Source organism: Manacus candei, unplaced genomic scaffold (genome assembly GCF_025592945.1).
Source record: "Manacus candei isolate 608988 ecotype Guabito, Panama unplaced genomic scaffold, ASM2559294v1 h1tg000077l, whole genome shotgun sequence".
Lineage (NCBI taxonomy): Eukaryota > Metazoa > Chordata > Aves > Passeriformes > Pipridae > Manacus > Manacus candei.
In genome coordinates this window covers 2,252,565-2,273,673 of record NW_026138125.1, presented here as the reverse complement: position 1 = coordinate 2,273,673, position 21,109 = coordinate 2,252,565, and the positions used below count along the sequence as shown (strand labels likewise).

Below are 21,109 nucleotides of genomic sequence, written 5' to 3'. Positions count from 1 at the left end.
TTTCAGCAGCTTCTTCCAGCCAATTGAATGCCCACACTGAGGAAGGAACACTGCACATTGTTAATATGCACAGACTTCAGGTCTGAGTGTCTAATTCAGCCACTCATTTAGAACTCTGAAGAGTCTTACACTTCTCTAACTCCAAAACTGAACTTGAAATGCCACATAATTCATAACATGATATTCGAATTTTTTTTGTAGTAGATAGTAAAAGCAATGATTTTAAATAAAATAGAACCAAAAATCTGCTAACTTGTTTTACACAGCTTTCAAATTCATCAGTATAGTAACATTCCACAGAATAGAAATACAAAGTTATTGTGTAAGTAATCACCAGCTGGTCATTATCCAGCAAATGAAGGAATATTCTTTATTATCATTATTCAGAATTGAAGTCTTCTCAGAACATCTTTGTGACAATGGCCTTTTGCCAATGTTAGGGAAACAGTCCTTGCTGCTTCACAGCATCTTTGGGATGCTATGATCTAGTGATTAGTTGCATGTGGCAAAATGCACAACTGATAGAGAATGAAGAAAAATGGGAGAAACATGACACAATTTATAGTTTTAGGTAAATTAGCAGTTCACATGTAATGAGTAAGAACATTATGGAAACCACAAACTGATTTATGCTCACTGAGATTCTGTCTGTAGTCTGCTCTCTAGCTGAGATGAACTCAGGTTTTCTAGACTTTTCTGGCACTGAAAACAACGTCTGCAGGGCAGATGTCTGGTGGAAAGAGAGACAAAAGCAGTGTGATAGAAGTAATCACACCAGATGTCAAGAGCAAGCAATTATCCAAAATAAAATGAATTGATAGGAGATCCAAAGCTGAAGGCACTGGTTACCTTTAACCACTTACACTCTGGCAATGCTGACAGAGGTGAGACAAGCGTGAATTTTAAAAGTAAGCCCGACTAGGTAGGTCAGTAGCTTTCCTCTCATGAAAAGTATCTGACAGCAATCAGCTGAAAGGTTGCAATTATTCAGTGGCAGTTGACCAAAACATATTTCTGCACAGAAATTTTCAGATTTTTCCTCTAAAGGTCAAACTCTCTTTCCTAAGTAAAAAGTAATTTTCTGCTCAAAACCCAGTATTATATAAGACAGTAGGAGAAGAATCCTAGAATCATTCCTTACTGAAAATGCAGTGTTTAGGGCTAACAGTTGCTTTAGTGTTTTGTGTATTTTCTTGATGAGAACAAGTGGAAATACAGGAAATTCCATTTAACAATAAGAAAAAAAACCTTTTTCATTGTGAAAAACCTTTTTCATTGGAACAGGCTGAACAGAGGAGTTGTAGAGGCTCCATCCTTGGAGATATTTAACACCCAAAGGGACACAGCCCTTGGCACTGTGCAATGGATGACCCTGTTTTGACTCTGGACTAGACAATCTCCAGAGGTCCCTTCCAGGCTCAACCATTCTGTGATTCTGTGCATGTGGAAAATACCAGTGTTTAGGAGTTGTCTTTAATTTCCATTTACTATCAGTTGTTTTTCAGCAGCACCAAATGTCTTTCATCTCCATATCTTGTTTGAAATTATGGTAGTTTTGATTTCCAAAGTTCTCTGTTCACTGGGTATAAAGGCATGCTGTAATTTTGATTTTACCATCCTCTAACCTGATTTACTTATACTCTCACTATCCCACCCTCTTTTTTTCTTTTCTTCCTTAAGTTTCCAGAGAACAGAAGTATTCTTTATATTTTTTAATCTGGAATGATTCCCTCCCTTCCCAATTGCTAAGACATGGGGCATTTCCACCAATACTTTATTGCACTTTTTATCCTAATGCACTTCTATAAAGTTCTCCTGTAAAAATGGAGTTGCCAACAGAAGTGTGTGTTTCACTGTTTAGAATTACAGACAGTCACTTTGGTATATTTTATACCTTGTATAAAACTGCAGTTTTTAAGGAACTGGTATTTCATGCATCACCTGATGCAGAAGAATCCAATTTGTTCAGAGGAAATTCTTTTTTAAACATGCACACCAAAACCTTCGCTTTCCATTCGTGAATCTCTACTGCAAACGAAGTGCCCTCAGTCTGCAGTGTTATGAGGCAATTAAATACACAGTCCTTTCTTTTTCACAGGAACACTTCTCACAGAAATACCTAATCAACCAACACTACACAGTTCTTACTGCCCTCTCCTGCTGATATTAGAAGTACTTTCAAATTACCTGCTTTCCTATTTACATATTTAATACTTACACACTAAAGCTCTTTTGCAGGTACAGAGATGATCACAGCACACAAATTTCTGATTTTCCACATGCAAGTTTGCTGTGTGCAAACACTACCATTCCCACAGGATTACCAGTGCCACTCTGAAAACTAGTTTAGGTATTTGGTTCTTTGTTAATATATATATTGGCAAATCAGACCAATATTTGTCATTCTGACAAAGACATTATAAAAATGTATTAGTAATGGGAGATATAATTTCTTAAAGGCAGACTTTTGGTGCGATTTTTGCAGTAACAAGTGACCAACGATCAACATAACTCTTGTCTCTGCTTCACAGTAGAACTGTATTCCAGTTTGGTAGGACACTTCACAGGCAAAAGAAGCTTTGCAAACATCTACATTTATCATTACTAAAAATAAAATATATACACTGGCAAAGGCATTTAATAATCAGCACTTGCTAAGAATTATATTGTTACAGAAAGCACTTCAGCAGGGCTCCAACCACATCTTCTTTTGAAATTTTATAAGACATTTCCTTTGAAAGTATTTCAGCCACATTTGTTATGGAAGAAGAAGTATTGATAATACCACACAACAAACTTTCTACAAAGTTCACACAACTGAGTCTTTAGATCATGTACCTTCCATATGATATGAGTCACTGAATTTTTGGATGATGTTGTAAATGCAATCAAAGCAAGTTTAGTTTCACTTTGGTTTGTTAGAACTACAAAAGAAGAAGGAAGAAACAGCAATTTGCAAGGAGATGGAAAACAAGGCAATATAAATAGAAAAAAATAGTTACACTTAATGAGATTTGTTTTCACTGGAACCGCTGCTGGGTTTCACTTTCAAACTACAGAGTTATCTCCTTTCATTTGATTAGAAACAATGCTGTGCAATCTGTCTGAGCTGCTTTGATTCTCTCACCAAATAAAAGAACAAGCGCCTTCACGCTTAAAGAGAGAAAACATTCAATTTAAGGGAATGAAAGAGCAAAGAAAGAACCCAGTTACTTTAAATCCAAACATGAAGACAATCACATCACAGATAGTAAATCACAGTCTGGCAAGGATGCTGGTGGAGAAATTCTGTTCTGTCACAACCCAGAAGGAGTTACTAAAATTCACAGGATTACTTTGGAAGGGCATAGTTGTGAGGGGTTTTATAATAAATTCTCTATCTCAATACAATTTTTTCCTTTTTAGTAGTTGTTTCTAAACTTTCCCTTTATTGTCATTTTCCATCATTGTTCCTCAGTCTCCCAGTGCCCAGTGAGTTTCCCGTCTCTCCCTGTGCCTCCACAGTCCTTGCCACCTCTTTTCCTTCAAGGTGTTTAATGTAATTAAGTAATTTAAATTATCAAAGCAATTATTCCTAAATGGAATACAGGTTGACATTTGCTGCTTCTAGTCTGTGTCTCTTTCTGTCTTGCATTCCCAGAAGCATATTAATTTCTCCAGCTGAAAACTTAAATAATAAGATTTTGCCTCTTCCTAGAAGCCTTGCCTGCTTGTACTTCTGTGTTCCCAAATCTCCACAGCTACAGCACTGCTGGGGATGTGCCTGTACCAGCTGTGTGTTGAACCATGTTGTTACATCCTTCAGTGTGCATTCCTTCACCACCTGCTCGATTACCTGGGTCTTAGAAAAACCACCACCACCAATTCAAAAGTCATCCATGCTGTGCATTATAAATAATAACTGTATTTATATTACAGTTACTTTGCTGTAAACATCTCAGTAAGCAATGACACAGTCTAAAGTACACCTAGAGAGTGAGCCAGAACATTAAAAAATACTAATGACAATGAAAGGCTCCCAACTGGGACTTAAAACTGTGTCAAGTTCTCAGGGGTTCAGCCTCGGAGGATACACGTTCAGCCCCAGGCTATGGAAGCAGAGTCTTCAGGAGCAACCTCTGGCAAACACCACAGCCACAAATTTGGAGGGGATCTAATGGAATCTGCTGACAGTTCCATGCAGCTGCACCTTGGGATCTCTGCCTCAAAGCACCCCGCTTCTCACCAGGGTTGCATGGTTTATGGCACTACTATTGACTCGGCACCTTTAGCATATCCAAGTTTCTTCCCAAAATGCAGAGGAATCACTTTGTGAAGCAGAAGGAAGGCTAACTAGGGGAAAGAAGTTCTTTTCACAAATATATTATGTTTCTAGTAGCAATGATGCTGCAACTGTGGCAGTCTGTGCATATAAATGATTTAAGCTGTCTAGGGATAGCCCATGTTTTTACTACACAAACCAATATATTCAGTAGTTGCTTTCGTTCAGGCCTGAATAAGATCTTATACTGCAGCTGTTATTTCACTTAAGTCATTTGTCTAGTAAAAGATATTACTTCTTCATAGGAGCCTTGACTTACTTTATGTTCTGCTCTTTGCTGTTTCCAACTGCTGTAAATTAACAGAGATCACATGTTAAGTGTGTGGTTACTTTTTATGCACTACAGGATAAGTTGCTGACTTCATCTTTTATTTCACTTTTGAATACATTATTTTTCACTTGAATACTTCAAGTTCTTCCCTTTGCTAACAAAGTCTGCTGCCAGTGGTAACATGTTAATTCAAGTATATGTTTGAACAGGATTCCCAGGCCATAATAACCATCACTTCCTGCATTCATAATAAAAACAGTGTGAGATGGCCATGTTCTCACACATCAAACAAAGCTGCAGGACAGCCTAGTTAAATGATTTGCCAACATACTATTTAATACAGCACTTTTCTTTCTCATTATGCACATGGCTGTTAAGGACACACCAGGGGAAATGCTCACCAGCACTACTAAACTGCTTGATTTAAATTACTTGCTCCATGTCTTGAGGTAACTTTGGTATCTTCAAGCAGGAGGTTGAACGATGTAAAGTATTTTTTTAAACAGTTTGCCAAACCTTAATGTGTTCCTTTACAACAACATATGGTATAGTCATTGTTTAAGGGCAGGTTCTCAGCAGTGCACATCTTTCACTGTAGGGATTGAAACTGGGGACCCATCTGCTCAGATCTATTAAACTCTCAGTACAATTTCAAACATTTGCTGCACTGGTGACACTTTCAAATATGGTAGGATTTTTATAACGTAGGTGAATAACAGGAACAGGATCTCACTTTAAACAAAATCATCTTAAATTGTTGTCACAGAAAAGAAAAAAGGGAATAAACAGCTGCAGTCCTGAATCACGTTAAACACAATGCCAGGGCTGTGTGATACAGGCTCTGTGTTATAAAGCTTTCTTTTTTTCCTTTAAACTAAGGAATGTGCAAATAGTAATCACACTGGCTCAACAGAAAAGCACTTTACAGCACCCCCAAAATGTGGAGGTGATCTCTTTTATTAGGGCAACTAAAAATATAAAGAAGTGGTCTTTGAGAAATTTTGTTTTAATTTGTTTTATCAAAGCTTGTGAGTAGTAAAAAGGAAAATCAAAGGGTTGCCCTGTGTGGTTCCTCTTGGTAAAATAATCAGCTTTGAAGTTATTCTTTGGATAACACAAGACACTGGGTTAAGTAAGGGGCTCCTCCTTAGGATTTATTCCCATTTGACACAGCACTGCCAAACATATGTAAATTTTATACCAAACTAAATGTGAAAACATGTATTATACTAAACAACACTATGAGCACTATGATTGTTCCTTAAATAACCACACAGCTGAGAAAAAGACAGAGGAAAACACAGGAGACTAAAATCAAGGAAAATCTACAGTAAAAAAACACGAAATGAAAGAAAACCTGAACTATTGACCCATCAATATTCTTACACTGGCCACTCCCCAGCTGGAGCAATAAATTTATCACAGTTCACCAAGTCATCAGCTCTGACAACTTAGACAACAAAAGATCTGTACCTATACACAGAGTAAATGAAATTAGATTTGTTGTCAATCTGATAACCATCATATTTTGATAGTTAATTATGTTCATTTAAAGAAGCACATCCCAATTCATAATAATTAAAATGCCCACTATAGCTGAAGATCTGTTCATTGTTTTTCTTACATGTTTTTTCTGTTAATTCACTGATTTTATTGTCTAACACAAAGAAGAAAAATTTAAAATAGAGCAGGAAAGAGACAGAAATGGAAAAAAAATACATTAAATAAAGATCAATGGTAAAATGAGAAAAAACACAGATCTCCTCACAGAAGCAGTATCTTGAGTACAGGATTACAAACATACATACAAGCTCAGACTTTTCTGCTGAATTTTTACACTGAATATGGTCTACCTTGTAGCACAGCTTTCCATGGCAACTTGCAATAAAAACCAACATATGCTGGAATGGCACAGTGGTAAAAGCTAAGCCCTTGCCTAAACTTGCTCATCCAAGTAAGATAAAATACACCTTCAAAGTAGAACAATTGCTTTAAAAAATTCCAGAAATCCAAACTCTCTCCATATGGACAATTTTATTCAGAATAAAAACATCCAAGAGTGACAGTAACAAGAAAAACCTCAGGAATTGTTTTAATGCAGTTCATAACTTGTCTCCTGTATCATGGAATCACAGAAGGGTTTAGGTTGGAAGGGATCCTAAAGATCATCCTGTTCCAACCCCCTGCCATGGGCAGGGACCCCTTCCACTAGCCCAGGTTGCTCCAAGCCCCATCCAACCTGGCCTTGGACACTTCCAGAGACGGGGCAGCCACAGCTTCTCTGGGCAACTGTGCCAGGGCCTCCCCACCCTCACGGGGAAGAATTTCTCCTCATTATCTAACTAAAAACTGACCCTCTTTCAGTTCCCTTGACCTATCATTCTATGCTTTGTAAAAAGTTCTCTTGTAGCCTCTGGAAGGAGCTCTAAGGTCTCCCCAGACCCTTGCCTTCTCTATCCCTTCCCTCCATTGTATCCACATCACTACACAGGTTGGGGTCATCAACAAAATTCCCAAGGGTGCACTTAAATCCCTCTGTTCCTGTTACTGGCAAAGATGTTAAACAGCCCCAGACCTGAAGCCAACCCTGAGGAATGTGACTTGGCACAGGGCTCCACTTGGACACTGAGCCATTGACTGATACACTGGGAGTGGGACCATCCAGCCAACTCCTACCCACCAAATACCCACCCACAAAATCCATCTCTCTCCAGTTCAGAGCCAAGGCTGTTGTGTGGGACAGTGTCCAAGGCAGCCCTGCACAGGTTCAGGTGGGTGACACCAGTGGCTCTGCCTTTATCCCCCAAGGCTGTAACTTCACTGTAGAGAGCCAGCAAATGTCAGGCACCATTTACCTTCAGTGAAAACAAGATCACAGCAACTCCTGCACTGTTCTGATAGCTAAGTGAACACCATGTACTTTTGTTCATTGTTCATTTGAAGGCATAAATCATTTGCAAAAGGTGTGACTTTTTGATGCTGGTATGATCATTCCTCATGGTAGTTTCATACAATCTTATTATTGGAATTACCAAACTGCAGCTTTTGGTTGGTGTCTATTTATTACCAGTTGACTCTATTAATCATCACAATATACTTACTGAATGATTATATTAAATTCATTGAAAAATTCTTACTTGATAGCAAATACCATAGGAAAAAATATTTTGAAAATTCTTATTTACATTTTTGATAATATTTTGCCACTGGAATATGGTATAGCAGTTCAAATATGCTGTGGCTTTCCACGAAAGTAACTCAGACAAAACAGAAAATTCCTCAAACTAATCTAGGTGAATTTCAAAAGACATGTAGGAATCAAACCACGGCAAAATGAAGGCAAGTATAAGAGGAAGTCAATAAAGAAAAAAAAATCTAGGTGTCAAATCATATTTGTGGAATCTATGGAAACCTCAACAAAGTGAACAAGATCTGTATCAAAGGCAATTTTTGTGATGTCAGAGTGAAATTGAGTAAATGTGCTTGGAAATCTATGTCTCAACAAAACTAAATAGCTCAATGGGGGGCTGTAAAAGTCAGATTAATGAGTGACAGCACAGCCTTCAAATCAGATCCTGCAGCTGGCATTTCTGAGCTCAAGGTACAGAACAGGATGGTCTGTACAGAAAAGGAGGGCTGTAAAAGGCAGAGAAATTCAGAACTGAACACAGGCTCTCAGTGTTGAGAGCTGTCTCTAGATATCAAAGAGAAAAACTACTGCATAAAAATATCCAGCAGTAAGTATTGCAACCAATCTACTGCAATAACTTGTCATGCATTTTGCTAGGGGGTGGGATTATCAAGCTGGGGCAGATCACTGAAGAATCATTTTGTACAATAAAGATCAGACCACAGCAGTAAAAAATTTAGGATACTGTCAGTCCTCAACCACAGACCCTTCATCGTTTGATAACATTCTGCTTGTTGAGTGAAGATTTTAATGAAAACAGTATTTCAGAACTTCCTTCCTTTGTGATTGTATGTCCTCACCTTAACCTTATTTTAACATTGTTTTTTGTGTGGGCGTTTATTGTATTGCAGAGCATGGCAAATCTGATAAGAGCAAAGCAAAGACTGAGCCCGGGCTTATTGTATCAGAATGGCTGAAATGATTCCATATCCTGGAAAACCTGGGAACTTCTGATCCTACATTCAGACACAGAATGGATACACAGTTTTTGATCACAGAAAATATTCTTGCAGTCAAACACAAAGCTAAACTTCAGTTGTATTCTCTGATGAACAATCAACATGGCTCATTTCCTGGGCTTTGGGAGAAAAACTGTTTCTTGCACAACCCAGTGAACTGAGAATAATAGGAATGATATGCTTGATGACAGCAGCAACACAGTATATCTAAAAAATATCTCAGAAGACTGCACTTCTGAATTAAAGTATGAACGTGGTAGGGAAAGCACACAGGATGTTTGATCCCAGAAGATTTCTTTCTTTCAGTGTCCTGTGAGCTACAGCTGTTGCTGTTACCACCACCCATTACCTGGATAGTTAATTCTCTCCAGACGTTCTAACTTGTTTCTCAAAAGATCACAATACTTTCTGAAAGACAACAAAACCCACTAATTTCCATTCTGGTTTCCAAAGGAAAAAGATTATTTCCTTTATCTACACTTTATTTTATTATAACTTCTTTTCAGGCCCTGTGATGCAAAAAAAAAGTGTAATTGCCTGAGATTGTTACCTCGCAGGACATAATTTTTTAGAAATAATGGAAATATTATTCCCAGTTCTTTGTGTATTTTTTTGCAAAGCAAGTTTCTTCTGCTTTAACCATAAAACATCAACTAATTATTGAATTGAGGAACGATATGTGCTGATTCTCCCCTAGTCTGTTGGGATCACTCCTGAAATTCAGAAGTGGTTGGCTGCTGCAGGATGGTGGCCTTCACACAACAGCACATCCATATTCTTGGGGGATATCATCTCATCAGTGGCCAGTACAATAATAGCTGCACAATTAATCTGAACACATTCCTACTACTGGCTGGATTCCCATGCACACCTAGAGGAAAAGCAAAGATTGAACAGCCTGGTGTGAGCAGAGCTCCTGGCAGGGCACCATAGAAACTGTTCTCTGTAAAAAAATAATTCAAACTTACAATAGATACAGTTGCCTGTAGGAATTTACTGTTCTTCTAGAGTTCCTATGATGACCAATCATATTGACATATATTTTCTTTAACCTTTACATTTAAAAAAATAATCCTACCACCAATAGATTACAGCTTGAAAGAGATACCCTTTATAGGCAATCCTTTTCAAAATTATTTCTAATATACTTCCCTATGCTTCTGGTAACTGTCAAAAATTGGCTTCATATCAGATGGAATATTGCTCTGATTTAATACAGCATTTCCTGTTTGGATATTTAACTAATTCCATTATTCTCTCCAGGGCTCCAGTTTTCACTGGGAAAGCAGACTGCACTAGCCTCCAGTGAAGGCTGTCTCAGTGCTCATTTCCTGACTCTGATCCGGACTTCTGAGAGAATTAACCATTTAGTTCAGTGAGCTGCTCACTCCCAAAGTGGTCAGATCTCCATCAGCTATCTGCTTCACAACCCCCACAGCAGAATTTAGTTGAAATCATTGGAAAGCTTGTTCCACAAGGGCAAGGACTTCAAATTTCCAAACTGTTGCCAACTGAAATTTCTGACAAATGTTTCTGTTGTAAAAATGAATACTCTGTATGTATATATGAAAGGAAAAAGAGACTTGGACAACAAACAATAAGTTGAGGCTCCTTTGAGAACAGCAAGGCTCCTTAGGACTCAGCTCATTAATTTTCCCAGAGAGATATGCAATTGAAATTCGGTGAGAGCTGAACACTTGACTCCCTCAGGTTCTTTAGAATCCCAGATGAAGTGATATTTAACTAATTCCCACACTAATAGAAATCGGTCACTTGGCAGAACAATGCAATCTAATTGTTGGTCACTGGAAGGGGTTCAGTCCCCAGCACAGCATTGACTGACTGGTTAGAGGAGCTCATGTGTCCTGTCTCCGGGCTCACAGCAGCTGAGATCCCGGTCACCTGGAGTGGGGTAGGAGGGAACTGCTGGAGCTGGAGGAGCCTCTCATTACCTGCAGTGAGGCTGTGAACCTGCATCCAGCTTTCCACAAACACTTTGAGAAGCATGGATATTCTACACATTAGAAATAATATATTCTTTGGGTGTGACCATCCTCCCACGTTCTATAAAACTGACGAAATTAGATCCCTCTCTGACTTGTATGAAATAAAACTAGACATGTATGGAAAGACTTACTCTTGAACAGCAAGAGTATTTCTCCCCTTTCCTGGTTTGTTTTCCCTCTTTCATTCTTGGTGTCCTGGCTTTGCTGCCAGAGATTTCTAAACTGGTGAGCTCACTCTCCCCCTCCTCCTTCCTTCGGTCCTTTCTCCTCGCCCTGCCCGGCGGAGGCTCTCAATGGGCTCCCGCAGTCACTCGGGCGGACAGCATTCCGTTGCCCGGCAACTCCCTGAAAAGAAGCACATGGAGCTGCGGCACAGACAGAGCGTGCCCGTCTGCTCCAGTGATGCTGTGGCCTAATTTCTACCTCGGTTGTGTTGGACACAAAAGGGAACATCTCCAGAGTAGTGGGTTAGGGAGTACGGAATTATCTGCACTTTTTTTCGGTGTTTGTTTTTTCCCTCTCTCCTGATCGGGTGCATCCCCTCCCATCCCGGGGCCCCCAGAAGTCATGCATGGCTAATCTGCATGCAGGCGTTTGGGACTGCTCCCTGGGCTTTGTGGGATCCTGACAACTTTCTGTTAGCTTTTGGCCGAGTTAGTAGCACTTATGGAGATCTGTTAAGCTCCCCTGTAGCTCTCCGGTAAGGGCAGTTTTGCATGTAAAGTCTCCAGGCCATTCATCTTTTCCTACCTGACTCTTTATTGCCTGGGTGTTTGGGGTTTTTTAAAAGGCCTCTTTAGGAACGCAAGCATAGCTTTTCTTATTTTCCCTCCTTTCACTGTGCTTTCTTGAGAACAAAGAACAGCAAACTAAGAAATTCCTTTTGGTTTTCCATGGCCTGAAGAAAGATCACTGCTTTATCCATGGATTTAGTTTTGGACTGACTAATCTTCTCAGAAGGCAGGCCCATACGCATTCAGATTCTGTGGTTTGAATTCAGCTCTGTAATCACAATCCTCCACTGTCTATTACAGACAGTATTGTCATTAGGTAAAAACCAGAGTCACATAAGAGGCAAGTTTCCAAATAGCTATTGGTAGCTTCCTTCAAATTTATTGCTAGCATGTTTTAATATGAAGGTTGCTCATGCTAATTGCCTTTTGTCAGGTGTGGTACCAGCTCAGCAGCTCACTCAGCCTGCAAGCAAACCCGAACCTCGGAGAGAAGCTGCACTGTATTCAGCCTGACAGAGCCTAATATTGCTCTGGTGCTCTGGGTATTCCACCAAGCCTCCTCTCACTTCAGGATCAGGTCTGAATTCCCAGTCCTAATCTACAAATCCCTAATTTGGTTAGTGCACATCTACTTTAAGAGCAGCCAAGAACCCTCATCCACTGATCCCCAGAGGCAGCATTATACAGATTCCTGCCAGCACGGCTACGTCAACACAAACCGTGAAAAGCACCCAACCTCCAGCTGACAGTGACTAAGTGCCCGGTCCAACCTCGTTTATGCCACCAGGGCAGCACATTTGTCAGCTTAGTTTGTGCCTTCAGAAATGTCCTGTAATTAAACTGGCAAAACTCGCAGTGGCACTGGAAAAGATGGGCATGGCAGATGCCCTGTAACAGGTAAGACAGGGCCAGTGTCACTGGACACATGGTAAGAAAGACACAGAGGTCCAACAGCTCTGTAGAAGGAAGGTCCCAGCCCAAATGTCCCAGTTCTTCCCAACAGCACAGTACTTGTGTGATTGCAGCCACAACAGTCCAGTGTACTTCAAGTGTGTAGTGCTGTGGATCAGATTCTGCCTCTCTGTTTCTTATCTTTTGCTTATCTCCTGCACAAAGGATCAGAACTGTTCCATTGTGTGGCAGCCACAGTTCTGCAACACTAAACTCAAATGCACTGGCAAAGTCTCATCCTTTTGGAGCAGGAGGATATTTCAGTTCCTGTGAGTTTCACACACTAGGAAATCACCACATTATTTACAAAACGTTTTAAGACCTTCTGGAAAGAAAGGTGCTATATACAGGCAGAACAATAGTTAGTACTTGCATGAGTCACACATACACAACTTTCAGTATTACACAACTCCTCAAACATCCCTCTTCCCCAAACACTCTCTATAAGATGAAACATGTGGGACTTCTCTCCCTCGAAAACACAACTTAATAGCACTAAAGAAACAACAAAATGTCTCAACATTACACTAAAAATTCACACTCCCATTTGAAGTTAATCTTAAAGGGAAAATGCAGCCCCAGAACTGCTCATGGCTGTGGCAAAGCTAATGAAAAAAGAAAATTAGGTGATCCCTTGCCAGACAGGTAAAGCACTGAAGAATAAAAACCCAAGCCAATTTGCCATATGGACATCAACTTCTTCCTTATTGTCCATGTGTTTTCCGATGTATTTTTGGATCCTGCATCAATTGAAGATGATACTACAGGTTGGCCCACAGCCAGAAAGTGGCAAGTGAAACAGTGTTCCAGTACTTGCACTGTGAACACACAGCTGGCTTCAAAGGGAAATGGACTAATCCTACTTCATTTCCCTTCTCCAGTGTGTGTTTAAAGAGCTTTGGTGCTGAAGGAAATCACCCAGAATTCATTAGTTCCCTTCTGATTCAGCTCAGTGCTGCTGGAAAGGGAAGCAGGTCGGGATTGCAGGATCCTACTCAGTTTCCTTTTGAAGCAGACTTGCAGCCAATTCTCCTCTGTTGTACACATGCAGATCTCTATAGTGATGCATATATTTAGATGTGATATTTCTCCAAGTTGCCTCAAACATATGAAGACTATGAAGGGAAAAAGAAAAATTAAATAATCTATTTGACTTTGTACCACTGAGAACTTTTGGCTGCGAACATTCCCGAGAAACAAACTCAGAAAATTCAGAGAAGTTCTACAAAGATACAGGAGAAAGGAGAGACAGAAAAACCCAACTGAGACTAGGAAACAATGACAACGAAGGAAAAAGAGTAATACTTTTTTTAATACATCATATACAATTTCTGCTATTCATTGAAAAACTACAGCAAATTAAAACACTGACTGTAACAGCTGAAGGAAATCCTAGGGATCATTTTGATCTTGTTTGGAGGTGGTTTTGGAAATGGAGACATGAAGATAAATCACTTACTCTGGACAGAAAGATCTTCTTCCCATTCATAATCAGATCTCTCTGTTTCTCTCTTCAGAGCTCATGTCATATTTTTATGAGCCTTCTTAAGGTTATGGGAAGCAATAGGATTTCAAATAATTCCAGCTCTATCCTGTTCAGTTTAAGGCCACTGCTTTCGAGACACTGTCAGAAATCAACATTCTTCCAAAGTAAACCTACAATTAACCACCTAAGCAGAAAGTGGCTTGTGACAAACAAAGCAGAACAGAAGAAAGCTCCAGGTTCATGGTGGGACCATGGCTTCACTCAAATCAAATAAGCACAACATGTAAAAATCACTTTTTGTAACTGCAGTGAAGACAAAGAAGTATTACTGCTGTAATAAACTGCCTCTTAAGCCTGAACTGTGATACCTTAAATGGTGAAGAGCCTTTTGAATTTGGCTTCCCCACTAATTACAAATCCATTAGCTTGAAGCAGTATACTGCAGAGAAAATGGGTCCCGGTTGCCATCGGCCAAAAAGCCTCCAAAATATCAACACTGTCTCTGAGACAGGCGACTCCAAACCCCGTGGTTTAGCAGGTTTTATTGTGTGAAGTTCAAGGGGTGTTTGAGGAGCTCTATGAGACAATTTAAAAATTTGATTCCTTACCAGTCAGCTGCAAAGATCCAGTACAGACACAATTTATATGCTGCACTAATAGCTCCTCAGCACAGGAAAATGAAGGACAATTAGAGAGCAAGTAATGGCTCAGTGGTTCTGTAGAACATTCTACCACCTACAGAGCGAGTTAAAATGAGATTATTTTCCTTTGTGACTCTATGCCAACCTCAGCTTACAGTTTTAACTGTTATCACTAGACCACAATTTAAGATGTTATTCAACCTACTCTAGAAAAAATCATATGACATTTATAACTTATAAAGGCTGAGAGCTTCATATAGAAGTGCTGGGATAGACACAGCAATAACAAATAATCTGCTATCTTTGCATGTACAACTTACTTTCTCACTCCAAAGACAAAGGTTGAATGTCCCACCCCTCCTTGGTTGTAGTGAATGGATATTGTACAGGAAGAAACCTGTCACCACTTGTAGTTTACATAACAAACAAATAAATACATGAAACAAAGACATATCACAGCTCAAACATGCAAAGCCAAAACTAGTTTATTAGACACTTTCTCCATTTTTGTTGTTTAACAGACTTTCAAAGAACAAGACAGTAGATCATACAAAGGCAATTCCAGCTCAGTCAGTATAACTATTTTTTTATCCTTTCTTGTTTACCACATTTATGTCTCTGTTATTATTATTCTTATTTGCTACCCAGATTACACTAAAGGCTTTGTTTTGTATTGCCTTTGCAAAATCTACATGTTCCTTTTTCCTACCTGCTTGGTTTTGCTCTCTCACAAGGAACTATTTCCTTTTGTTCACACTGTGCATATACATGACTTAAAAACTTCATTTGGTGTCACCTCAGAATTCAAATTTCCCTCCAATTTTAGATTAATTATTATGGATAAAACTATATTCTGAATGTAACCAAGCCCCTAACAGAGATGAGAATTTTGTTTTTACTGTCAGAAACATTTCAGCTTGAAAAACAGATTCCAGCAAAACCTGCCCTTGATTCCTAATGTAAAGAGCCACAAGTTCATTCTATGAACACAAAAATGAAGTGCAGAGTGAAAAATGTAGTTCAGCAACTTACCCAACCACAGAGACAGAGTTACTATTTACAAATCAGAATCAGTGTATGCAAGAAGAATTGGGCTCTTGAAGACATAACAGGAAAAGAAAACATCCTTTGATTTACATGAGAGATGTCTCCTAGGCTTCATATGGGAGGCAATGAAACACTGAGGGAGAGATTAAACGCTGTGGCAAGAGGCAGAACATAGTGACAGAGGAACACCTGCCCCTGCTACCATTCCCTGACAGGTACCAAATGACCATGTGTGCCTGCAAGCAGGATTTAATACACTGTGGAGGCCAACACAGGCTGCCCAGAGCAGGAACAAAAGGGAAAGGAAAGCCATCAGGGAGCCAGGAAATATCAAGTCCTCCCACTGTGCTCTGCACATAGTGCACAGGCTTGTGCAGACCACCCTGGACAATACAGGCACTGCATGTTGTTTGAGCAACTCATCCTTGTACTTATCCACAATCAGGGAAGAAGGAACAGGGGTTATGGATGCCACGAAGCCTTACAGTGACCTTGGAAATAGCTACTCTGAAAATACCTGACGGCTCCTCCAAGCTCCAGACACAGATGTATCACCTGCATCCATCAACCATACATCCTGCTCCCAGCATGTTTTTTAGGCATCACAAACTAAGATGATTCTATGGTAAGAGTTAGATTTGATATCTACAAACTTATTCTCACTAAGAGGTTTAACCTGCAACTTGTCAATATTATCCCATCCCTCTGAGTTTTCAAATATACAATATCACAAACCACTAGCAATTTAACATTCCCTCTAAACAATGCAGCCTCTGAAGCATGAGGTTTAGAATTTTGACATTGCTAAAACCCCCCACATATTTCTCAATTAATTGTCAAATGTGTTGGCTTTAGTAATGCGCCCAAACCAAGAAAAATGAGTCTCTTTTAGCAGAAAGCCCAGTAGCTAAACTTCAAGTGAAAAAAAGAATGTGTTAAAATTTTCCTCATCTGCTCTAAGCAGCTGTCTATTTACTGGGGATTTAGGAAAACTCCAAATAGAACCCAGCCTATTATGCATTAAAAAAGTGAGGTTTCTGTATGAGAATGTCCTCACGTGCTTCACTGTACCAGCTCAAAATATGGGATGTGCAGCTTCTGAGAAACGTGGAGAAATCAATCCTCCACAACTATTAGAAAATGCTGTGTTTAACACTAACCAGTCCAGCTGCTTCTCTGCTTTCTCAACAGCCTTCGTAGCTTCCTTGAGTTGTTTTCTAAGGTCTTCCTTTGGCTGGTCATGTTTACAGCACTAGGAGAGGAAGAAACAAAGCAATTGTAAAGCTCGTTGAGAAGTCGTTCATGTGCTATTAAAGGTGACCTTCCCACTTCCAGTTCTATTTGTTCTTCTTCCTCCCCAAAGTGGGTCAAATCTTTACGTTTAAAATCTGAGCACCCTTCAGCAGTCAGGGCTCTGAGAAAAGCATTCATAGCAAAGTCCTGAGATGCCCTGACCTTCCGGAAAGCTCAGAGACACATTCTAAGAAAGCAACAAAGGGTCGCTCCCCAGCAGGTTGAAATGCTCTGATATATTAGAGCACAACCCAGCCCTGAGCAGGGCACACAGAGTTACTGGCAGCAGTGTGGGGAGCACAGCAAACCCGAGGTGCACATCTTCTCACAATGATTCACACTGCAGACAAACACGCCTTTGCAAACAGCTGTACCCTCCATGCCACTGCCCACTGGCTCTTCCTCAGTTGTTCATCACTTCAGAGGAAGCAAACCCTTTTCAGAGGAAATTACTAACCCTGATCTCTGCTCCGTGTTCACCTGAGCATTTCCCCTCGTGTTTCAAGTAAGGTCACGCCAGGTAAACAAACCCCAGGGTCTGGTGACCTGGATGTCTCTGTCTGAAAGGGACAGGGGTGCATTTACAGAAGTAGTTCAGTCTGAGAGTGTGGCTTCACACTGAACTTCGGTGTAATTGCAGGTTACCACAAAAGCTAACCTATAAGAGTACTGTGGAGCAGCTCATTGGTAGAAAAGACTATTGTCCCTGGCTTGTTGTGAGGTATTTATGAGGGGAAATTTCATACATCCTCAGATTCTTCATCCATATGATCTTCTATTTCTTTTTTTCTGTACCTTGATCCTTCAAGTGATAAAATATAAATAGAATATCTTTGTCAAAATCAAATAAAATTTGGTTTTTCTTATGGTGGTGAATGCAAAGGATGAAGTCATACCTAATTCAAATCAGAGCACTCTAGTGAATGGAATTATCTCAGCTTACAGAAGGAGCTGTTTTAGCCTAATGGTATTTGCCTGGTAGGTCTGATAGCAAAAAGCTCAAGCTCTGATGACAGAGTGTGCAGAATGACCCATATTACCTTTTGGCCAAGCACAACTTTTAGAAAGCTTTAGCAGTTTATCATTGCTGTATGGTAATGATGACTTTTCTCAGACACAGAGAATTATGGTTTTTATCAATGGCTCATGCCAAATCCAAGTCCTTAAAAGAAATCAGCCCAAAGCAGGTGCACTGAGCTGTCAGACCTTGAAATTTGTTTTGAAACCAACCACCTGTTAGTGTAATTGTGTAGCTGTTTTTCCTGGCTTATGGGATTTCAGTTCAGCTGTTGTTCTCATGCTAACGCTTATTTCCTCTAGGAATCAGCCTGTCCCTTTACACTGCCCTACAAACTTCTCTGTGACTCTTCCCAGTGTGATCCAAGGAATACATGCACAATGCCTGCCGGAGCACCTTTGATCACTAGCACACTTTGTTTACAAAATAGCTCACGACTGCCGTAGGAAAATGTCTCAAAACCAGTACTGAACATCCTCTGTGACACATTTAATCGCTTAGATGACTCCTCTCTGCTTTTTGTTTGTTTCAGACGGCAACAAAGAACATTTACTCTTAACGGATGATCTCAAAGATCAGATTTACTGTTGGTGCCTGACTCACATTCTCCTGATAACAGAGCACTGTTCCTGCTGCTGAAACAAGGTCTGAGTCAGGATTCCCACTGAACCCTTCTGCTTCTAAGGGTTTATAACTTCACCACAAGTTGACTCTGGGTTAGGGGTTAGCAAAGATGCTCAATGGAGCAGTTACTCAACAATATCTGAACGGAAAAAAATCTGCTTGCATGTGAGATAAGAGTGTAAAAATTATCATCAGAAGGACAACAGCGGCCTAAGATGGTTTTTGTAGATGAGAAGTGGCACATAAGAAAGAACAATGTGCTGGTGCTTAAGGGCCCAGGCAGAACTGCAGTCCCTTTATTCTGCAGTTTGCCGTTTTCAGCACCCTTTGGACATCAGCCACCCCCGAAAAAGAACGGGACACTTGGGTGAGAACAATAACGGAGCTGTTCCCGAAGGCTCCCGCGCCAGCCAGTCCCGATCAGCCGGCGGCTCCACACTGCCCTCCAGGGAGGGCCCCCAACAAAGTTACCGTGCTTCCCTCAGGTTCCCTCTGGCAGGACAGAACTCCTTGGGAGTGAACGCATACAGCGAGTGAGAGAAATACAGCTGACATAAACACGAAAATATGCATATTTCATCACATAAAAACCAGTAGAAAATAAATTATAAAAATTAAATATTCCATGTGTTCTTATTCACGCACAGATAACTGCTATCCAAATGCCTTTTTCAAGCATCATAGGAAGGAACCAATAAACAATTTATGGGTAATAGTTCAGAACTATATGCAGCACTGTATGTCCAATGTGCACAGATATTGTGTAACAGATGATCACTGGGTGTAGGCCTGATATGAAATGTGAGCTGTGTGCAGCCATGTAAAACAACTTTGGGACACACAAACTGTTGACAAGATACATCCTATTTAAATGTGTTGCCCATCCCTAACTGCAGAGCTCGTTGTCTCGTGTTTATCAGGAGGAACACCTTCAAAATGCTTTGAGAAACTTAATTGTTGTCATTGTCTGAACTTAAAAAGACTACACCTTTGTATAGAGTTCTGTCAAAAGAAATCCTGCTGCTTATCATAAGCACGTACTTCCCCAAAGTTCCTGTTTTTTTAGAAGTTTTATTAATTGCAAATGTTGTTTACTAGAGGAAAACCGTGACTGAAGCTCTAAAACAAAGAGAATAGTTGCAACTTTAATCCTTTCAATAAGCCTTTGTCTCCCATTGACTAAAAACTTCCTAAAGGAAGTAGAGCTGCGAAAATCCAGGAAGGAATTAGATTTGCCAAATTCTGCTCCTACTTGGATTTAGATGCAAAGGCTTTGTTACACTCCAGCATTGTACAAATGCTAGAGTAAAAAAAGAATGATCAGTTGCAGAAATGCATTTTTGCCAAGGTTGAAATTATTAATAGAAGAGCTTTCTCTGTCACAGAATGCACACTATGAACTTACACAACTTAGAAAATAAATAATATATTGATTTTTTAGCTGCTGCTTTTTTTTTTTCAGTGTTGTTTTTTTTTCTTTTTGTTATCTAAGAGGAACTCGGACACTGGGCTGACAATCATACAAGAACCTAGATAAGTAAACAAATACGGAAAGGGAAAAATCAAAGGCAACCTCTTAATTAAATTAAGCATGCTTTGCAGCATCCAAAATAAGAGAAATCTTCAAAATCCATTTCCATGACAACGAGTAATTGCACACGGAAAAGTGTGCTGTTGTGGCAATAAAGCTGAATTCCCTCAAGACCCTTCAGAGACACCACCAATTTGTTTTGTATTTTTTCCACATGCTCTTTTTAACTCTGTACCACTTCATGCTCTCCAGGTTTTAACTTGCCAAACATATAGAGATTAGGTAAATATATTCTGACTTATTCCATGGGCCAGAGGTCCTTCTAATTTCTTCTCCTAGAATAACTCCAAGGACAATTCCTATCTCCTTCCCACCAACATGGTGTATATTGCAACTGTTCATTTCTGGAAGATTACAGAATATTTGAGCCACCCTGTTTGTAAGATGCTGTGTAAGGACAGATTGTGGAAGGTGCTGACTATGTTCATCTTCTGGTGTTTTCAGTGGGAATGTTGTTCAGCATATTTAAGTAAAATCAGCTTAGTAGAGCAACAAATGTCAGAGGTGTGGCCAAGCTTGGCTGGAGTCAGAGTTTCAGTAGCCACCAGCAATGCTGTGGTCAACATCACAGCCAGCCCGTGTGCGCTGCTGGCTCACAGAGCCCTCAGAGGGGCTGGGCCTGAGCTTCAGCCTCAGCAGCAACTCATGCCTCCGGATTCCTAATGAGACAAATTTATGGCTCTGCTATGGAAACACCCCCACAACATTTGTAACATGAAACACCCAGTTTTGGAAGAGCTTCGGTTTAGAACATGACAAGTGCTAACGCCTAAATTTCGAGGACATATTGGATATCATTATTCACAGTGACTGAAAACTTCCTCTAAGGTTTTCCTTCATACATCTCCTTCATAATAGAGATATGTGGAGCACACACCCCAAATCACCAAAAGGGCTTTGATTAAATCAAATTGTAACCGGAGAAAGAAGTGAAATGAAGAGAAAAAAAGGGATTTCTGTGTTCCACTCTTGATCAC

At 40.0% G+C, this 21,109-nt stretch overlaps 1 protein-coding gene across 1 annotated transcript in view; it reads right to left on the bottom strand.

Annotated features, from left to right (window-relative positions):
• The window catches only part of THSD7B (thrombospondin type 1 domain containing 7B), a 512,613-nt gene that overhangs the window by 488,119 nt on the left and 3,385 nt on the right, over positions 1 to 21,109 (bottom strand). Inside the window, exon 2 of the mRNA XM_051810239.1 lies at positions 16,767 to 16,858. The gene's annotated coding sequence lies outside the window, so the exon portion shown is untranslated. The remainder of the gene's footprint in view (positions 1 to 16,766; positions 16,859 to 21,109) is intronic.